Source organism: Narcine bancroftii, chromosome 9, assembly GCF_036971445.1.
Source record: "Narcine bancroftii isolate sNarBan1 chromosome 9, sNarBan1.hap1, whole genome shotgun sequence".
Lineage (NCBI taxonomy): Eukaryota > Metazoa > Chordata > Chondrichthyes > Torpediniformes > Narcinidae > Narcine > Narcine bancroftii.
The window spans coordinates 41,954,993-41,975,952 of record NC_091477.1 but is presented as its reverse complement, the minus strand read 5'-3'; the positions used below and the strand labels follow the sequence as shown (position 1 = coordinate 41,975,952).

The window sequence follows — 20,960 nt, the reverse complement described above, 5'->3', positions numbered from 1 at the left end:
GTTGAGACTTTGAGTTAATTTATTGGCTAACTGAGTTAATGGCAATCAGAAAACTGTTTGCTCAGATTGGTCTTTGCCAAAAAGTTGTTCCTATTGTACTCATCAATTAATTATTGAATGTTCATATAAACTTTGCATTTCTTGCTAAGTCACTGCTCAAGGACATGTCTGATCCAATTAATTAGTTAAACAAGATTTCCAGATCTGAGTGTACATGTACAGCTCTCCAGTTATTAAACCATTGTAATACCAGACAAAATTTCTGGCAAGATATTAGATCAGTGATTCACAATCTTTTTTGGTCTAAGACTCACCTGGCTTCCAGCCTAACATGCCATAGCCCACTAGTTGCAATGACTGAACAATATTTTCAAGTCAAAGGCAGCTCTGTCAGAAAAACATTTTTTTTTTGGGAATATTTTATGTATTAATTATAAACCACGATACATATATTACAAAAACAATTAATACATATAATTTTAAAAACTATGGTATTTATATAACAAACTACTCCCCCTACTACCCAACACCTCTCATGTAACCCCTTACCCCAATACCAACTAACCTAATCCCTAAGATAAAAAAGAAAAGCATCTTTATTTAATTTAAAGTATTTATTTAACATTTTTAAAGAATAAAACACACTGCAAACATATGCTAAACATAAAAACTCCCAATCAAAATCAAAGTTCGAGCCACTTTAATGAGACTCCTGTTCCTGAAGTTTCCACATCCTTGGTTCTGCTGTAGATAATGTACACCTGAGATCTGCCTCCACTTCGATGCGGTTTTGTGCCTTTGTCTTCAACTTCAGCAATTTCAAAACGCCTGATTCACAAAGATAAATAGTCACAAAGAGCCGGATTTTCTGAAGACAGTCGTTTCCAATGTTGGGGCAACTATCTATGATTTTTGGCCAAAACTCAGAGATAGATTGTCCAATATGGTTCTCTTTTGAATCTAATGCTGTTACAAAATTTTCTCTCATCTCTATTCTTAGATCCTCACTTCCAATAGCTAAATAAATTAACTAATAATTTGATGGTTAAACATACTTTGAGGATCTGTATATAATTTGGAAAGCATTTTGGTTTGATGAGATTTTCTCTCCCTCGTCCTATTTTTTCTAATTACTTCTTTAAACCTACGATTGATGAATCTTTTAAAGAATGACATTAAATGGCATTAAATGTTTTAAATATTTATTTGTCAAGGGGATTCTCACTTCCTTTGAACAACTTTCAGTTAAATATGATCTACCAAATACTCTTTTTTTTATTATCTGTAGATTAGATTACATACATTTCCTAAAATGACTGATAAGAATTTAATTAATGTAATTTTTAATTTACAGTCTTTCTATAATGGTTGCATATCTAACATTTATGGTATGTTTTGGGAATAAGAAAGGCTCCCTCAGATAAAATTTAAAAAAAAACACCGAGGAACAGAAGCTACAGCTTTTAATTTCTGAAGAAATTTGGAATATAATTTTCAAATTAGTTAATACCTCCTCTTTAAGTGCCCACCACTCTCTCTTACAATGTAAAGTAGTCCATAGGGCTTATATGTCCAAAGTCAAACTATCTTGTTTTCATGCAGATGTATCTCCTCATTGTGATAAATGCAACAATGGAGATGCTTCATTAATTCATATGTTCTGGACATGTCAGAGCCTTGAGAAATATTGAAACAAAGAACTTCAAATTTTCTTTGCACTTTTTAAAGTTAATTTAAAATCTACTTTATTTGGTATTGTTGGAAATGGTGACATAACATTAAAGAGATATGAACTACATGTATTAGCTTTTATTTCTCTTAAGGCTAGGTGGGCGGTGTTGCTCAGATGGAGGGACGTTACCCCTCCTAATCATGCTCAATGGCTATGTGATGTCATGTCATATTTAAACTAGATTAGATATTCAATTTCCAGTTTGAATTCTAATTTTTAAACACTGTGGGGACCCTTTTTGAATTACTTTTATAATCTTTGATTTGTTATGAAGGTAGGATGTTGATTAATGGGGTGATATATTCACTCTGATTTCTGTCTTTTTTTTTGGCCAGACAGCTTCTTTTGCTTCAACATGTAGTCAACAACTGAATGTTTTATTTCCCGGGCAATGCCGGGTATCCTGCTAGTAAAATAATAAATGTGGGGTATCATGGATGAAGTGAAATAATTTAAACGTAATGTATCTTCTTTACTTTTAACATAGGTACATGTGAGGAGTGCAAATTTAAATATTAATAAAAATATTGAAAAAGTGATGGATGAAGTCTTAAACAGATCTCTCCATCCAGAATTGTTTTAAAAATCAATGAGTTGATCTTGCATTTCATCAGGGACTTAATTGACTTTAACAAGAAAGGGGCTCAGGAGTCACGTGATGGAGTAGTGGCCGATCGGGAAAATCAGCTGTCTCCGGGAAAATCAGCTGTCTCCAGGAAAATAGGAAAAAAGTTAGGAAAAAGCAAAGCATAACAAAAATAGAGTACAAGAAATAGAAGATAAAGATACAGAGAAGAGAAAGAAGATGGCTTCCAAGAAGGAGAAAGCAAGAAATGGAAAAAAAGAAGTAAAAAAGTCACCGGAGAAGGCCTTACCTGCAGGAAAGAACAGGATGCTGTGGTGACGAGGAGCGCCCGACCCTCGAGGTCAGTGCCTGCACTACAGAGTCATTACCCACCAGCTGGTGCACTACAAAAATGGCTCCCAGAGCCAAACAAAAGTGCGCAATCAAAGGAGAAAGAGGACACCGACGGGAGGTGGGCTCAGCAGAGAAGAGGGCTGTCACAGAGCGAGCAGCTGAGGGATGCCCGACACCAAGGCTCTCAGCTGGAGGAAAAGGAAGACAGCAGAAGAGGGAGCAATGAAATAGACGTGGAAGACAGACGAAGGGAAGATCGACAAGAAGACGAATGTCAGGAAGCACAACAGATGAGCAGCCCAGGAGGAGAGGAACAGCAACAAGAGGCCCAGAAAAAGAGGCCTGACAACGCGATACAAGCAGCTCATCAGGAAAAACAGATGAGACACAGATACAAAGAAGAGAAGAAGAAGACACAAACACAGATACAGACACAGAAGAAGAGAAAGAAGAAGACCAAGATCTTCACAGAGAAGGTAAAACTGATGGACAAAGAGAAATAAAAGGTAAAACTGATGAACAGAATATCAGTAAAGTCTTTTTTGAAGAACAAATGAGATCATTAAAAGAATAGTTATCATTAGAATTTAATGCAATTAAAAGGAAAATGAAAAGAACAGAAGATAAAATGCAAAGTTTAGAACATGTAATGACAGAAATAGGAAAAAGAGTAGAGAATGTGGAAGAGCAGGAAACGGCTGTAGAAATGGAAGTGAATGACTTAAAAGAAAAATTGGGAGAAAGTGACAAAAAAATTAAAGAGACACAAGAGTTGTTATCTCAGAAAATAGATTTGTTGGAAAATTGTAGTAGGTGAAACAACATTAAAATAGTGAGCCTGAAGGAGGGTGAAGAAGGCACAGACATGAAGGAATTTATAGAAGGATGAGGGAAATGCAGGAAGAAATGGAAATAGAAAGGGAACACAGAGCATTAGCTCAGAAACCACAGACACATCAAAAACCAAAATCCATCTTAGTAAAATTTTTGAGATACATGACAAGAGAAAATATACTGGAACAGGCAAGGAATAAAATTAGAGAAAATAATAAACCATTGGAATACAAAGGTCAAAAATATTTTTTTACCCGGACATAAGTTTTGAACTCTTAAAGAGGAGGAAGGAATTTAATACAGCAAAATCAACTTTATGGAAAAAAGGTTACAAATTCATATTAAGACATTCAACCGTGCTTAAAACATTTATACCCGGGGAGCAAAACAGAATGTTCTCGGATCCAGAGAAAGCGCAAGAATTCACACAACGTTTGCAGGACAGGAGAAGAGATGATGAGATGTAACAAGAATGAAGAATGGCGATAAAGTATATATAAAGATGTAAAAACAATGTATATGTAAAGAACTAAAGAGGGAAAAGAGAAGGGAAGGAAGGGTCTAGGGGGAAAAAAGAACAGAGAGAGAGCTTTGTTATATGTGTTTTTTAAAAAAAAAAGTGTTTTCTGGAGAGGGCTGGGTAGAGGGGGAATAATAGTCACTGCAAAATCAGTTGACACTGCGAACAAGATCACAATCCAAATTAAAAGGGGAGTTGTGGTTGCCCGGCAAGGGATATGGGGCAACTCAGAGACGGGGGGGATCTTTTTTTCTCCCAGTTCGTAATACTTTTGCTTTGTTTTCATTATGTTCTTCTCCACCTTGTACAGTTGTAATGTTTCATATTTAATTTTTTTGTCTGCCAATTCTCTCCTTTTTGTTATATCATTCCTTTTTACTAATTCCTTTTCTGTACTTATTATCTCCCTTTCCAACTGCTCTATTTCCCAATTGTAATCTTTTTTCATCTTAGTCACATAACTTATTATCTGACCAACAGATGTTGGTCTTCTTGTCGATCTTCCCTCCGTCTGTCTTCCACATCTATTTCATTGGTCCCTCTTCCTTATCCTCCAGCTGAGAGCCTTGATGTCGGGCATCCCTCAGCTGCTCGCTCTGTGACAGCCCTCTTCTCTGCTGAGCCCACCTCCCGTCGATGTCCTCTTTCTCCTTTGATTGCGCACTTTTGTTTGACTCCGGGAGCCATTTTTGTAGTGCACCGGCTGGTGGGTAATGACTCTGTAGTGCAGGCACTGACTTTGAGGGTCGGGTGCTCCTCGTCACCACAGCATCCTGTTCTTTCCTGCAGGTAAGGCCTTCTTCTTTCTTCTCCGGTGACTTTTTAAACTTCTTTCAGAGTATTAGTGGATGTGAGAATTGTGGCGGTGCTTTATGTCTTAAATGTGTTGTCGTACATTAAATGTAATAAGAGAAAACTAAGAGATGAAAATGGGGGAAAAGTGGGATGGAGGTGGCGAAGAGGAGGAAAAGAGGTGTATGCAAGCTATAAGATGGCCATGTTGAACTATATGACTATAAACATTAATGCAATATATAACCAAATTAAAAGGAAGAGGCTACTAAATTTACCAAAGAGGGAAAAAATAGATATAGCATTTGTGCAGAAAACGCATCTAACTGAAGTGGAACATAACAAATTAAAAATTAAAGAGAGACTGGGTAGGACACGTAATGGCAGCATTCTATAACTCAAAATCTAGAGGTGTAGCCATATTAGTTAACAAAAATGTACCAATCAAAATAGAGGAAGAAATTATAGATCCAGCAGGGAGGTATGCAATGATAAAGTGTCAGATATACTCAGAATTCTGGAATTTGCTCAATATATATGCACCTCACGAAGAGGATCAAAAGTTAATGCAGGATATATTTTTGAAGATTGCAGACATGCAAGGAAATATATTGATAGGAGGGGATTTTAACCTTAATTTGGACCCAATGTTTGATAAACCTGGACAAAAGACAAGTAAAAAGAATAAAGTAGCCAAATTTATAGTTAAATCAATACAGGAAATGAAACTTATGGATATATGGAGGAGGCAACACCCAAGAAAGAAGGAATTTTCATATTATTTCAGTAGGCACAAAATATACTCAAGGATTGATATGTTTTTGTTGTCAGCCCATATTCAAGGGAGAGTTAGGAAAACTGAGTATAAAGCTAGACTACTATCAGATCATTCACCCCAATTATTAGCAATAGATCTGGAGGACATCCCACCAAGAACATATAGATGGAGTGTAAACTCCATACTACTTAAAAAACAAGAATTTAGGGAGTTTATTTTGAAATAAACACAGGATCAGTGAAAGACAAATTTATATTATGGGACACAATGAAAGGCTTCATTAGAGGGCAGATAATAAGTTATGTGACTAAGATGAAAAAAGATTACAATTGGGAAATAGAGCAGTTGGAAGGGAGATAGTAAGTATAGAAAAGGAATTAGTAAAAAGAATTGATATAACAAAAAGGAGAGAATTGGCGGACAAAAAAATTAAATACGAAACATTACAATGTACAAGATGGAGAGGAACATAATGAAAACAAAGCAAAAGTATTACGAACTGGGAGAAAAAACACTTTAAATATTAGCCTGGCAACTTAAAACAGAACAAGCTATAAGAATGATACAGGCATCAAGGAAAAAGGACAAACAAATTACATATAATCCAATAGAGATTACTGAAAATTTTAAGGAATTTTATGAACAATTGTATCAAACTGAGAACAAGGGGAAAGATGATAAAATATAGGAATTTTTAGCTAAAATTGAACTGCCAAAATTGCAAGAAGAGGAACAAAACAAACTAATAAAATCATTTGAAATAGAGGAAGTAAAGGATATATTTAAAAAGTTGCTGAACAATAAAACACCAGGAGAGGATGGATTTCCAATAGAATTTTATAAAACATTTAAAGAGTTATTAATTCTTCCTCTCCTGGAAATAATGAACCAGATAGAAGAAACACAAAACTTGCCAGATTCATGTAAGACAGCAATAATTACAGTAATACCAAAGACGGGGAATGATCCATTAACACCGGCATCATATAGACCAATATCTCTACTTAGCTCAGATTATAAGATAATAGCGAAATTATTAGCAAAATGATGACTTAAAATAGCAAAACAAGATCAAACTTGATTTATTAAGAAAAGACGAACAGCGGACAATGTCTGCAAACTTCTTAATCTAATCAGCGCAGTTCAAGGAAATAAAAAACCAACAGTGGCTGTTGCTCTCGACACGGAAAAAGCCTTTGACAGAGTAGAGTGGAATTACTTATATAAAGTATTACAGAAGTTCAATCTACCAGAAAAATATATAAATTGGATTAAAGCATTGTATAATGGACCATTGGCAAAGGTAACAGTAAATGGATATGTATTGAGTCACTTTAAATTAAGTAGGTCAACTAGACAGGAATGTCCACTATCCCCCTCATTGTTTGCCTTAGCAATAGAACCTTTGGCAGAACTGACAAGAATAGAAAATAAAATAAAAGAGATAAAAATAAAGGAGAAGGAGTATAAAATCAGCTTATTTGCAGATGACATCATAGTATACCTAACAGAACCAAAGGTATCAGTAAAAGAATTACATAAGAAGGAATATGAAGAAATATCGGGGTACATGATCAACGCAAATAAAAGTGAAGTGATGCCAATGAGTAATGCAGACTATACAGAATTTAAAAAAGAATCACCATTTAAATGGCAAGCACAAGCAATCCGATACCTAGGGATAGGGTTAGATAATAACTTAAGCCACTTGTACAAACTAAATTATCAGCCATTAATAAAGAAATTGCAGGAAGTCTTAGAACATTGGAAAGAATTACCACTAAATTTGATAGGGAGGGTGAACTGCATTAAAATGAATGAGTTACCAAGGATACAATACTTATTTCAAACATTACCAATTCCCTTAACAGAAAAATTCTTTAAGGAACTAAAGAGAATAATAAGGAAATTTTTGTGGAAAGCGAGGAATCCAAGGGTAGCGTCAGATAAATTAGCAGAGAGGTATAATCAAGGTGGTTTGCAGTTACCAAATTTTAGAAATTATTATAGAGCTGCTCAATTAAGGTATTTATCAGATTTTTACCAGACAAGGGTAAAATCAGACTGGACTAAGATAGAACTCGATAAAATAGGTGAAAAGATACTGGAACATATACTTTATAAATGGGATGCAAAACTGGTGCAATATAAAAACTCACCAGTACTGCATCATTTACTTAATACATGGAAGAAGATCCACTTAGAAAGGAAAAAAACAAATTATCAAATAGAAAAATTATTATTGACGCAAAATCTTCTAATCCCTTTTACAATAGACAACCTTTCCTTTAGAGCAGGGGTGTCAAACTCAAATTCATGGAGGGCCAAAATTAAAAACTTGGACTAAGTCGAGGGCCGAACTAAATATTTATTGAAAATTTTCAACAACATCTGCATGTTTTCTCTTCTTTCAACATATGTAATGTTAAACTTTTTCTTATTAAAATAAATGTTTAATAATAGTTTTGGATAAACTCTTTCCAGAAGCATTAACAAATGAGAAATAAAATATTCAATAAATAATATTTCTCTATAGAGGATTTGTCAAATGTTGCGAGTGTGCTGTCGAATAGTAAAATCTGAGGGCTATTGAGAATGTGGGAGAATAACATGATTCCTGAAACAATCAAATGTGTGACTGATTGTGGGCATGAACTCTAGCAGGGTTATTTGCCATGCCCTTTTTCCATTGGTACAGATATCCTTTGATTTACACACTTTTCAAGTTTTATGCCTAATGAGCTTGTATCCAGGTGCAGGACCATTTTTAACCAGGAATATATTTATCACTGTGACATGAAACTATTGGAAGATCGTTTTATCCTGAGATTAAAGTTCATAATCCTTACTCAGGCCTGTGTGCGGGAGGGCGGGGTTTGCGGCGATCGGGTTGGACAACGACAGTGCGGGGGCATCGGCTCTCGCTGCAGGGTGGTATCTCGGCGGATCAGCGGCCCCGTCACCGTGAGTCGCGGGTCGTCGGCCTGCGGCAGGGAGGGGGAGTGGGCAACGGTCCTGGCGAGTTTAGGCCCCCCCTGAGTTTCTGCCGGACCCCCCTTGACCTGCTGAGTTTCTCCCGGACCCCACTTGACCTGCTGAGTTTCTGCCGGACCCCCCTTGACCTGCTGAGTTTCTCCCGGACCCCCCTTGACCTGCTGAGTTTCTCCCAAACCTCCCTTGACCTGCTGAGTTTCTCCCGGACCCCCTTGACCTGCTGAGTTTCTCCTGGACCCCCTCCCCTTGACCTTCTGAGTTTCTCCCGGACCCCTCCCCCTTGACCTGCTGAGTTTCTCTCGGACCCCCCTTTGACCTGCTGAGTTTCTCCCGGATCCCCCTTTGACCTGCTGAGTTTCTCCCGGATCCCCCTTTGACCTGCTGAGTTTTTCGCGGACCCCCCTTGACCTGCTGAGTTTCTCCCGGACCTCCCTTGACCTGCTGAGTTTCTCCCGGACCCCCCTTGACCTGCTGAGTTTCTCCCGGACCCACTTTTCTTTCCGTGCCGGTGTCCCAGGACCTTTCCAGGGCAGTCTCCGCGCTCATGACCGCGCTGGGATCCCGGTCAGCGGTGGAGGAGCAGGTGAGCGTGGCTAATCCTGATCCAGCCCACGCCACTCCCAAGATTGGCGGGGGGTTCCACCCTACCTGCCCGACCAGCCTCGCTCTCCACGTGTACTCCGGGCACCCGCCGCTGGTCTGGTGGGAAGGCGCAGGGTGGCCGGCGCCCCCATCGCCCGGCGGGGAGCCCCAATCTTCCCTCCGGCGTCCCGACTCCATCTGCAGCTCCAAGAAATGCTGTGCCACTGGGGTTCCGGGCGGTGGGAAGCGGCCTTGGCTTCCCCTGACACCGGCCAGGCGGCGCTGTGGTGGGGGGGGGGTGGGCGGGGGGACATGACAGCGTGTTTATAAAACCACCCACCACTACTTTTCAAGGACCAGGATTTTTCTCTCTCTCTCTCACCCTGGGACACAGCGGTTACTGTGCATGCGCTATACTGGCGCGGCGGCCAGCGGGCCACCTCTAATACATTTTTTATATGATCTTGCGGGCCAAATATAATTATATCGCGGGCCAAATTTGGCCCGCAGGCCAGAGTTTGACATGTGTGCTTTAGAGAATGGGAGAGAAAAGGAATCAAAAGAATAGAAAACTTTTTTGGGAAATAATTTATTAACGTTTGAACAGTTGAAGTATAAATATGGAATAACTCATGGTTCAATGTTTGCATATCATCAATTGAAAGCTTATTTAAAGGATAAATTGGGAAACAGCTTGAGATTACCTGAAGAAGCAGCTTTGAATATGTGATTACAGACATAATGATAATTAAAAGATTTATAACCAACATTTACATTAAGCTGCAAGATAAGGAAAATGAAATAAACTATAAACCTAAGCAGAAATAGGAAAAGGATCTAAACACAAAGATAAAGAATGAAGTATGGGAAAAGTTATGTTCTGGAACTATGAAGAATACAATAAACACAAGGTTATGCTTTTTTAAAAAATGTTTTATTTTTTCACACTATGAACCATACTGACCAAAATACATACAGATATTTTTCTCTTGAATCTATACAATAATTTTCTCCCCTTTTTCCCCCTCCCTTCCCTCCCTCCCTCACCCCCTTCCCATTTATTCAAAGTTCAATCTATATGATACATTAAACCCGTTAAACAATGTCGTCACTTAATAAAAATAAACAAGAAATTTGTGTCTTCTATTTTTACATACTGGGTCAGTTCCTTTCGTTGTCTTCTCCTTCTGTCATTTTAGGTGGTGGAGGTCCGTGGTAGGATTTCTCTATTGTGTTTCATGTATGGTTCCCATATTTGTTTGAATATTGTGATATTATTTTTTAAATTATGTTATTTTTTTCTAATGGAATACATTTATTTATTTCTATGTACCATTGCTGTATTCTCAAGTTGTCTTCTAATTTCCAGGTTGACATAATACATTTTTTTGCTACAGCTAGGGCTATCATAATAAATCTTTTTTGTGCTCCATCCAAATCGAGTCCAAATTCTTTATTTCTTATATTATTTAGAAGGAAGATCTCTGGGTTTTTTGGAATACTGCTTTTTGTGATTTTATTTAATATCTGGTTTAGATCTTCCCAAAATTCTTTCACTTTCTTACATGCCCAAATTGCAAGTATTGTTGTTCCCATTTCCTTTTTACAGCAAAAAACATCTGTCTGATACTGTTGGGTCCCACTTATTTAACTTTTGGGGTGTGATGTATAGCCTGTGTAACCAATTATATTGTATCTTGCGTTACCTCGTGTTTATTGTATTTTTCAAAGTTCCGGAGCATAGCTTTTCCCATGTTTCATTCTTTATCTTTATGTTTAGATCTTGTCCCATTTTTGTTTAGGTTTACAGTTTGTTTCCTCATTCTCTTCTTGCAGTTTGATGTACATGTTTGTTATAAATCTTTTAATTATCTTTGTGTCTGTAATCACATATTCAAAATTGCTTCCTTCTGGTAACCTCAGACTGTTTCCCAATTTGTCCTTCAAGTAGGTATTCAGTTGGTGGTATGCAAACCTTGTATCTTGAGTTATATTGTATTTGTCCTTCATTTGTTCAAAAGATAATAATTTATTTCCTGAAAAACAATTTTCTATTTCTTTTGATCCTTTTTGCTCCCATTCTCTGAAGGAAAGGCTATTTATTGTGAAAGGGATTAGTTGATTTCGTGTCAATATTAATTTTGGTAGTTGATAATTTATTTTATTCCTTTCTATGTTAATCTTCTTCCAAATGTTGAGCAGATGGTGCAATACTGGTGAATACCTATGTTGCACCAATTTTTCATCGCACTTATATAGTATGTATTCAGGTACCTTCTCCCCTATATTATCTAGCTCTAATCTGGTCCAATCTGGTTTTTCCCTTGTTTGATAAAATTCTGATAGGTATCTTAATTGTGCTGCTCTATAATAATTCTTAAAATTTGGTAGTTGTAAGCCTCCTTGTTTGTACCATTCTGTTAATTTATCTAGTGCTATCCTCAGTTTTCCTCCCTTTCCATAAGAATTTCCTTATTATTTTCTTTAGCTCCTTGAAGAATTTCTCTGTTAGGTGAATTGGTAATGATTGAAATAGGTATTGTATCCTTGGGAAGATGTTCATTTTAATACAGTTTATCCTTCCTATCAGTGTTAGTGGTAAGTCTTTCCAGTGCTCTAAGTCGTCTTGTAATTTTTTTCATTAATGGCTGATAATTTAGTTTATGTAGATGGCTGAGATTATTATTTAGTTGTATACCTAGGTATCGAATTGCTTTTGTTTGCCATTTAAATTGTGATTCTTTCTTAAACTTTGTGAAATCCGCATTATTCATTGGCATTTTTTACTTTTATTTGCATTGATCTTGTACCCTGATACTTCTCCATATTCCTTCAATTTCTTATGTAATTCTTTTATTTATATTTCTGGTTCTGTGAAGTATATTATAACGTCATCTGCAAATAGACTGATTTTATATTCCTTCTCTTTTATTTTTATCCCTCTTATTTTATTTTCTGTTCTTATCAGTTCTGCTAGTGGTTCTATAGCTAACACGAAGAGTGAGGGAGATAGTGGACGTCCCTGCCTTGTTTTTTTTAAAGACTTTATTTACAATTTTATAACATGAATACAATAAAGAATTACATTTAAATAAAAATAGAAAAAAAGAATTTAAAAAAGTATGATTACAATATTACATCAGAAAACTACACAAAATAACCCCCTGCATTAATTGTAACACAATATCAATAGTCTAACTTAAAATTAGTCCAACCCTCCCCCCAAAATAAAGAGTGAAGAGTTAATAAAATTGACAATATTATATATGAAAAAAAATACCCACTTACAAAAAAAAGAGATAAAACTTAACCTAAAACAATTCTAACAACAACAAAAAAAAATTGTCAATACTAAAATATCACACTTAAACATATATTTAAATCAAACTTAAATGCATATAATTAGCAAACGGAGTCCACTTTAACTTATAAAAAGACATCTTATCCTGAATTGAAAAAGATATCCTTTCCATGTCAAACAAAATTTCATTTCCAAATACCACTTATCTAAAGTTAGTATATTTCTATCTTTCCAAGTAAGTGCTATACATTTCTTAGCCACAACTAAAGCTAAATAAATAAATGAAATCTGATAATCCTCTAAACCTAAATCGATTAATGATTGCATGTTCCCTAATAAAAATATATCGGGATCTAATACAAGATGGATATTATATAAACTGTTAAAAACAGATTGAATACCTTTCCAAAACTGTTGCAATCGATCACAAAGCCAAACAGTATGCAAAAAAGTATTGGTCGTTTGATCACATCGAAAACAAGAATCCAACTTACTAAAACCAATTTTTTTAAATTTCCCGGCATTAAATATAGCTGATGAATAAAATTATAATTAATCATCGCTAGTCTAGCATTAATTAATTTCCGAATACTATTGGGACAAATTTCCATCCAAGCTTCTTCAGCTATTTTATGTCCTAAATCTTTTTCCCATTTCAACTTATCTTTATCCCAGTCTTTTTTACTATCAATTTCTTGTAAAATACAATACAAATCAGATATATATCCCTTTTGTGGTATTGAAAGTACATATTCTTCAAAACTAGATTCAGGCAATAAAATCATATGTCGCCACACCTTTTGCCTTAGAATTAAACGAAGAATAAAAAACTTGCCCAACCCATTCACGTTTGAGTTTCAAATGTTCCTTATCTGTTAAATGAGTTTCCTGTAAAAAAGCAACATCAACTTTTAATTTTTTTAAATAAGCAAGTACTTTCTTACGCTTAATAGGATTATTTAAACCCTGAACATTAAGAGAAGCAAACTTCAATTTAGACAGACATTTCTTACACTCAATAAAACACAACAACAAGAAACAAACAAAAAAAGGAAAAAAAGAGAGAAAAAAAGAAGAAAAAAGAAACCCCCCAAAAAAGAAAAAAAGAAAAAAAAACTTTGAAATTACGACCAAAAACTTTAAAAATTTTTTTAAAAAGTTATATATAAAAAAATTTAATTATTTAAAAAAGATTAAAAAAAAGCTTCACTCCCTAACCCAAAAATTAAAAAGAAAAAAAAACAGGTCGGAGGTCACAATTACCTCCTCCTGTTTAAACCGCCTAATGTGGTAACTCCCCCAAAATATAGGGTGTGAGATAACTCACACGCAGCTGATGACTTCTGGAAATTGGTGCCCACCCAGTTTCCTCTCCCAACTCCCATCACTATTTAAAATCTTCTCAACAAAAATAATATGTAAAAAAAAAATTTTTTAAATTTTTTTAATCAACTTTGCCATTGCTACCACCGTTTCTTCCATTTCTTCCAGAAATCAAATTCCCTTCTTGCAGCTCTGCCCCCTTTGGAGACTGTGGAGGACTACGTCGTTCCTGGAATTGCGTAATTGGTAAAGACTGAGCAAAATCCATAGCTTCTTTAGGATTATCAAAGAACTTTGGTTGATATCCATCCTGAAAAATCTTCAGTACCGCAGGGTATCTAAATGTTGCCTTATATTCTTTTTTCCACAATAATTCTTTCACAGAATTAAATTCACGTCGTTGAAACATAATTTCCTGACTCAAATCCGGATAGAAGAAAACACGATTACTCTGAACTATCAAAGGAGATCTGTTTTGCTGTGCATATCTAATAGCCATATGTAAAATAGTCTCTCTATCACAGTCATTTAAACAGCGAACCAGAACAGGTCCTGAGAAAGGTCTCCTTCTCAAAGCTCTATGAGCCCATTCCAATATTAAACCTTCAGGAAACTTATCTTGTCCCAACACTTGTGGAATCCATTCAGTGAAAAATTTTCTTGGATCTGACCCTTCTATGCCTTCTGGCAAGCCAACAATTTTCACATTATTCTGTCTGGATTGGTTCTCCAAATAATCAACCTTTTTTGCTAAATATTTATTCTGAATCTGTAGCATTTCAAATGTTTTATTCACATCTTGCAATTGATCTTGTACATCTCAAGTCTTTCAATAGTTTCAACTTTAAAAGCTCCATAATCAGCCATCTGTTGAGTATTGACATCCACCAATGCATTAATCTTAGAAGTAAAATTATTCATAGAATCTCCTAAATGCATCATTGAAGAAAATATCTTATGTTCAAGACTCTTGAAAAGTATATCAACATCAGTAGATCCAAACATGGTGGGATCCTGCTGTTCTTGTGGAATCAGAGGACCTTCTATCCCTTCTTTTAATTTAGTAGCTTTTCTTGCAGTTTGACTCTGTGTAAGAGCCCCTGTCACAGACCCCCCAGAAGTATCAGGAGGCTGATGATCAGGGTTATCTTTGATCCAAACCTCCTTTAAAAGCTTCGTTTCGTCAGTATCTGGAAGAGCTGTTATAACTGATGGTATATCTCCAACTGGTGGCGCCCCAGCTAATTCAGTAGTCAAAGTCTCAGTAGACGTTGTTTGAAATACTGGCATCCGGCCAGCCCTTTGTTCTAAAGGCAGCTGAAAACGACCTTCAGAAAGACTTACGAAATCAGAACGGAGCTCCAAGAGCGAATTCTTCGCTTCTTTTCCTGGATCCATTTCATGCTGAGTCGTGGCTTTTTGTAAACAAGCAGGCTCAGATAATTTCGGAAAATATAATTTTTTAACAATCTGTTGATGTTTCCTTTTACTTTTTTTAACAAATTTACCATTAGGTATTAATTCAACACCTCATACTATTTATAAACTTTTTTTAAAAAAGTTTTAACGGGCACTTAAAGACAAAACAATAAGTTAGAGTCAGGAGAGGACTGGAAGGCATGTCTGTTCCTTACACCATCTTGCCACGCCCCCATCCCTGCCTTGTTGATCTGCTTAATTTATATTGGTTTGATATATATCCATTTACTGTCACTTTCGCCAATGGTCCCTTATATAATGCTTTAATCCAATTAATATATTTCTCTGGTAGGTTGAATTTTGTAGTACATTGAATAAATAATTCCATTCTACTCTGTCAAAGGCTTTCTCTGCGTCTAGAGCAACCACTACTGTTGGAGTTTTGTTTCCTTGTACTGCATGGATTAAGTTAATGAATATACAGATACTGTCCATTGTTCATCTTTTTTTAATAAATCCAGTTTGATCTAGTTTTAATATTTTTGGTACATAGTTGGCCAATATGTTTGCTAATAGTTTAGCTATTATCTTATAATCTGTGTTAAGTAGAGATATTGCTCTATACGATGCAGGTGTTAGTGGATTTTTCCCCGTCTTTGGTATTACTGTAATTATTGCTGTTTTGCATGAATCTGGAATGTTTTGTGTTTTTTCAATCTGGTTCATTACTTCCAGGAGAGGAGGAATTAATAAGTCTTTAAATGCTTTATAGAATTCTATTGGGAGTCCATCCTCTCTCGGTGTTTTATTGTTCGGTAGTTTTTTTAATATCTCCTGTATTTCTTCTATTTCAAATGATTTTATTAATTTATTTTGCTCCTCTATTTGCAATTTTGGTAGCTCAATTTTAGTTAGAAATTCATCTATTTTGTCTTCTTTTCCTTTGTTTTCAGTTTGATATAGTTGTTCGTAGAATTCCCTGAAGTTTTCGTTAATCTCTGTTGGGTTATATGTAACTTGTTTGTCCTTTTTCCTTGATGCCAATATCGTTCTTTTAGTTTGTTCTGTCTTAAGCTGCCATGTTAGTATTTTGTGCGTTTTTTCTCCTAGCTCATAATACTTCTGTTTTGTCTTCATTATGTTCTTCTCCACCTTATATGTTTGTAGTGTTTCATATTTTATTTTTTTTGTCTGTCAATTCTCTTTTTTAGTTGTATCTTCCTTTATTGCTAATTCTTTTTCTGTATTTGTTATTTCCCTTTCCAATTGTTCTATTTCTCGATTGTAGTCCTTCTTCATCTTGGTTACATAACTTATTATCTGTCCTCTGATGAATGCTTTCATTGCGTCCCATAGTATAAACTTATCTTTCACTGATTCCGTATTTATTTCAAAGTACATTTTAATTTGTTGCTCAATGAATTCTCTAAAATCCTGTCTTTTAAGTAGCATGGAGTTTAATCTCCATCTATACATTCTCGGTGGGATGTCCTCCAGTTCTATTGCCAATAACAGGGGTGAGTGATCCAATAACAATCTAGCTTTATATTCCATTTTCTTAACTCTTCCTTGAATGTAGGCTGATAACAGGAATAGGTCAATCCTTGAGTATGTTTTATGTCTACCCGAATAATATGAATATTCCTTTTCCTTTGGGTGTTGTTTCCTCCATATATCCAAAAGTTGCATTTCCTACATCAATTTAATTATAAATTTGGATACTTTGTTCTTTCTGTTAGTCTTTTTTCCAGTTTTATCCATGTTTGAGTCCAAATTAACGTTAAAATCCCCTCCTATTAGTATATTCCCTTGCGTATCTGCGATCTTAAAAAATATATCTTGCATACATTTTTGATCTTCTTCATTAGGTGCGTATACATTGAGTAAATTCCAAAATTCTGAATATACCTGACATTTTATCATTACATACCTCCCTGCTGGATCTATTATTTCCTCTTCTATTTTGATTGGTACATTTTTATTGATTAATATAGCTACACCTCTGGCTTTTGAATTATGTGATGCTGCTGTTACATGTCCTATCCAATCTCTCTTTAATTTCTTGAGTTCCATTTCAGTTAGATGTGTTTCTTGCCCAAATGCTATATCAATTTTTTCTTTCTTCAGTAAATTTAACACCTTCTTCCTTTTGATTTGGTTATGTATTCCATTAATATTTAAAGTCATATAGTTCAACATGGCCATTTCATACTTTGTTTATCTTTCCTTTCTGTTTCCTCATCACCACCTTCCCTTCTTATCCATTTCTGTTTTCTTTTTTTGAACACATTGTAAGACAACATTTCTAAAACATAAAATATTTCCACTATTCCAATATATAAAATTCCTTTAACCCCAATAGTCCCTCTCCTCTCTGAGTTGCCCTTTGTCGCTTGTTGGGCAACCACATCTCCCCTCTTCATTTGGATTTGCGAACCCGCTCACAAGCGTCAACTGATTTTGCAGTGACTGTTATTCTTCCCCACCCAGCTTATGCTTGATACAGTATAATTGGTTACACAGGGTATATATCACTCTTCTAAAATTAAAAAGATGGGATTCAACATTATCAGACAGATGTTTTTGCTGTAAGAAGGAAATGGGAACAACATTACATGCAACGTGGGTGTGTACAAAAGTAAATACGTTTTGGGAAGAATTAAGTCAGATACTAAATAAAATTACAAAAAATAACATCCCATAAAAACCAGAGATATTTTACTTTTAAGTAACTTAAGAATAGAGAATTAGGCATCAAATTGGATAAAGTGCAAAAAAAATTCATATGATAGCCTTAGTGATTGCAAAAAAATGTATAACGTCAACTTGGAAAATGGAAGTGAGCCTGAGTATACAGCAATGGTACATGGAAATGAATAAATGTATTGCATTGGAAAAAATAACCTATAATTTAAAAAATAAAGTCACAATGTTTGAACAAATTTGGGAACCATACATGGAACATATCAGAGAGAGCTTGCCTATGACCTCCATCCCCTAAAATGAGAATGAAAATGATAAGAAGACAAAACGACGAGATTCAGTGTGTAATAAATAGATGACACATTTTTCTTCTTTATTTTCCTTTGTGTGAAAATATTATTTTATGGTTTTATTGTATTGTATATGTTGAATATTTATGGATTTTGGAGGGGGGTGGGTAGAGGGGTGGGAGGGAAAGGGGGAGAAAAGACCACTGCATAAATTTAATCAGATACGTTTGTACATATTTTGGTTGATAAGGTTCGCAGTGTGAAAAATAAAAAAAATATAAATATAAAAAACAAGAAAGGGGCTCCTCACCATTGCCAGTCTTCTCTGTTGATTTCTGAGAAGTAGTGCAGGAATTCTCTGGGAGGCAGCTGAGATGTGAGACAACTTCCTTTGCAACATCAGCATCCATTCCATTAACAGCTACGGCTGAAAGAGATTCAAACATGGCAAAGTTTCCTCCCTCAGCCTTCTGATTCTAATTTTTAAGCTTTTGTATAAATGCAATGAAAGCATCTACAAGCTGGCTGATAGTTGTATCCTTGCCTTGGCAGCCTGAGGTTCAATTTATTCAATTGATCAAAAATATCCATAGGGTAGCCAAGGCGAAACACCCACAGCCTTTCATCGAAGCAGGTTTCCAGTTCGTATGTTTATGCATCTTCAAGAACAACTGAAACTCTCCGCATAGTTTAAACATGCCACAAAGTTTCCTGTACTTTGGTGTTGTAGAGCAGGTTGTTGTGCTCTGAATCCATATCTTTGCACAATTGTTTGAACAATCACGAGTTCAAAGCCCCACTTTTCACATGGTTCACAATTTTGATGACTTGACCAAGAACATCCTGAAGAGGAGGTGGAAAGGTATTTCAGATTTCTAATTTAGTGTTAGAGTACATAGGTGACATCACATACAACCCCGAGATTCTTTTTCAGTGGGTGAGGCCGAATTACCACTTACTGGCAGTGCAAAAAATAATTGACTCAGTGTACACATGTAAACAAATAAAGAAACGTAACCATCTGTGCAATACAGAGATTTAAAAAAATCAATAAAGTGCAAAAGTATGATTCCTTAAATAAGTACCTGACTGGGTTTGTTGTTGAGGAGTCTGATGGTGGAGTGGCATCGGCAACAGCTTGCTGATGTAACATACAGGGAACAGTAACAACTTTGGAGATTGATCTCGTTACAAGACGAGAGAATATTTTTCAGCTTCATTTCAAATGCAATTTGAGCCACCTTCAGGGCACATGACTTGGTCAGTGTTTCTCCAGCTGTATGAGGTTTCTTCTGTTATGCAAGGAGGAGGCTGACAGCACAAACAGCTTCTATAAGATGCTTTTCTTGATGTAGAAATGCTCCATTTCCATCCAAGCGCTGATGCTTCAGGCTCCCTTCCATTCACTTGAAAAAGTCCACATCCTTATACTGGTGTTGCAGATTAATCTTCGCCAGGTGCAGCTGCAACTTGGATGGTCGTGGAAAGTGATTTCCACGAACCTTATGACACAGGACACTTTGTCCTTTTAATTCTCCATGATCATAGAAGGATGTGGATCTGAACTTCATACCCTTGTTTCATCATTTTCGAAGGGTCTGTAAAAAAATAAGAAACAAAATTACTTGAATTTGAAATAAAGAGAAAAGTCATTTGAGTTATAACCATTTTTAGACTTTTCAAAATAGATTTGTTTTTGAGATAAAAAAACATACCTATTATTTCAATCAACACTGATACTACAATAAAATATTTTAAAAATACAGCTAAGAACAAGAATCATGCTCCATTATACACTCTTTGTTATGAGTATTAAGTTTTGTGTTTGAAAAACAGTGACGCCAAAGCGTAATTGCTCTATTTCTTGGTGCATCCATTTTAATTTAGTTAGTCACATTTTTATTTGTTCTTTTCATGGTTTGTCTGTGTTTTAACTATAAATGTATAGTATTAATATTTACTGACATAACAGGTAGGGTTATTAGGCTTTTATTATCGTTATGTCTGAAAAATGAATCTATTTCCATTTCTAAAAAATGAGGAACTTTCATGATAAGTACATCAAATAACACACTAATTTTATTTGCAATTTATGAATTGTCTGTCTTCCAAATAATTACCATACATAAATACACAGTCTGTTAGTTTATGTTTAATTTATTTCTATAGTGTCAGGATGTTTCTTTGAATGCTAAAGTTTATACATTTGCTTAATACATATCTGACAGTCACACAAACCCATTCAGGGTAAACCTTCAATGAATTTTTTTCCACAAATGATTTGTATTCAATTTTAGAGGAGAAATATATCATGTGTCTTAACTTATCAACTGGTACTACTTGAGACTTGAATGAAGTGGAGAAAACACAAGCAATAAGAAGACAGAAAACACACACTTCTGAATCAATCTGAAGGTCTGGTAGGAACTGTGACAGTGCTGAGTGCCAAGCTGTTTCTAATTGAGAGGCAGCCAGATAACCTCACTGGCTTCAGTGGCAGATTGCTCGCCACCTTACCCAAGGTTATCCGGGAAGACCAAGAAATGACCTCAGACCCACCTTACTTCAGTGGATTGGGAAGTCTCCGTGGCCCACTGGTTGGCAACCACTACATTTGGTCCAATTATATAAAACATTTGGGTAATGATTAACAACTGCTCAGTCATGTTGACTAAAATGGTTCAGCTTACCATTCATAAATCTTCCTTTGTTTTCTGTTCCAAAATGGCATTATTTATTTTTGACTACTGATATTTTTATCAGGGCTTTTAAA

The 20,960-nt window shown here is 35.6% G+C and overlaps 1 long non-coding RNA gene across 3 annotated transcripts; it reads right to left on the bottom strand.

Annotated features, from left to right (window-relative positions):
- Window positions 1-676: 676 nt before the first annotated feature.
- Window positions 677-19,780, bottom strand: LOC138742893 (uncharacterized). Of its 3 annotated transcripts, none has more exons than XR_011344503.1 (3): window positions 19,273-19,780; window positions 18,498-18,614; window positions 677-828 (listed from the first exon to the last, which is right to left on the bottom strand). It is a non-coding gene; the product is annotated as an uncharacterized lncRNA (long non-coding RNA). The 3 variants fall into 3 exon arrangements; XR_011344504.1 differs by lacking the exon at window positions 677-828 and adding an exon at window positions 12,822-13,340 and having other exon boundaries at window positions 18,498-19,030; XR_011344502.1 differs by lacking the exon at window positions 677-828 and adding an exon at window positions 12,822-13,340.
- Between the last annotated feature and the right edge of the window lie 1,180 nt (window positions 19,781-20,960).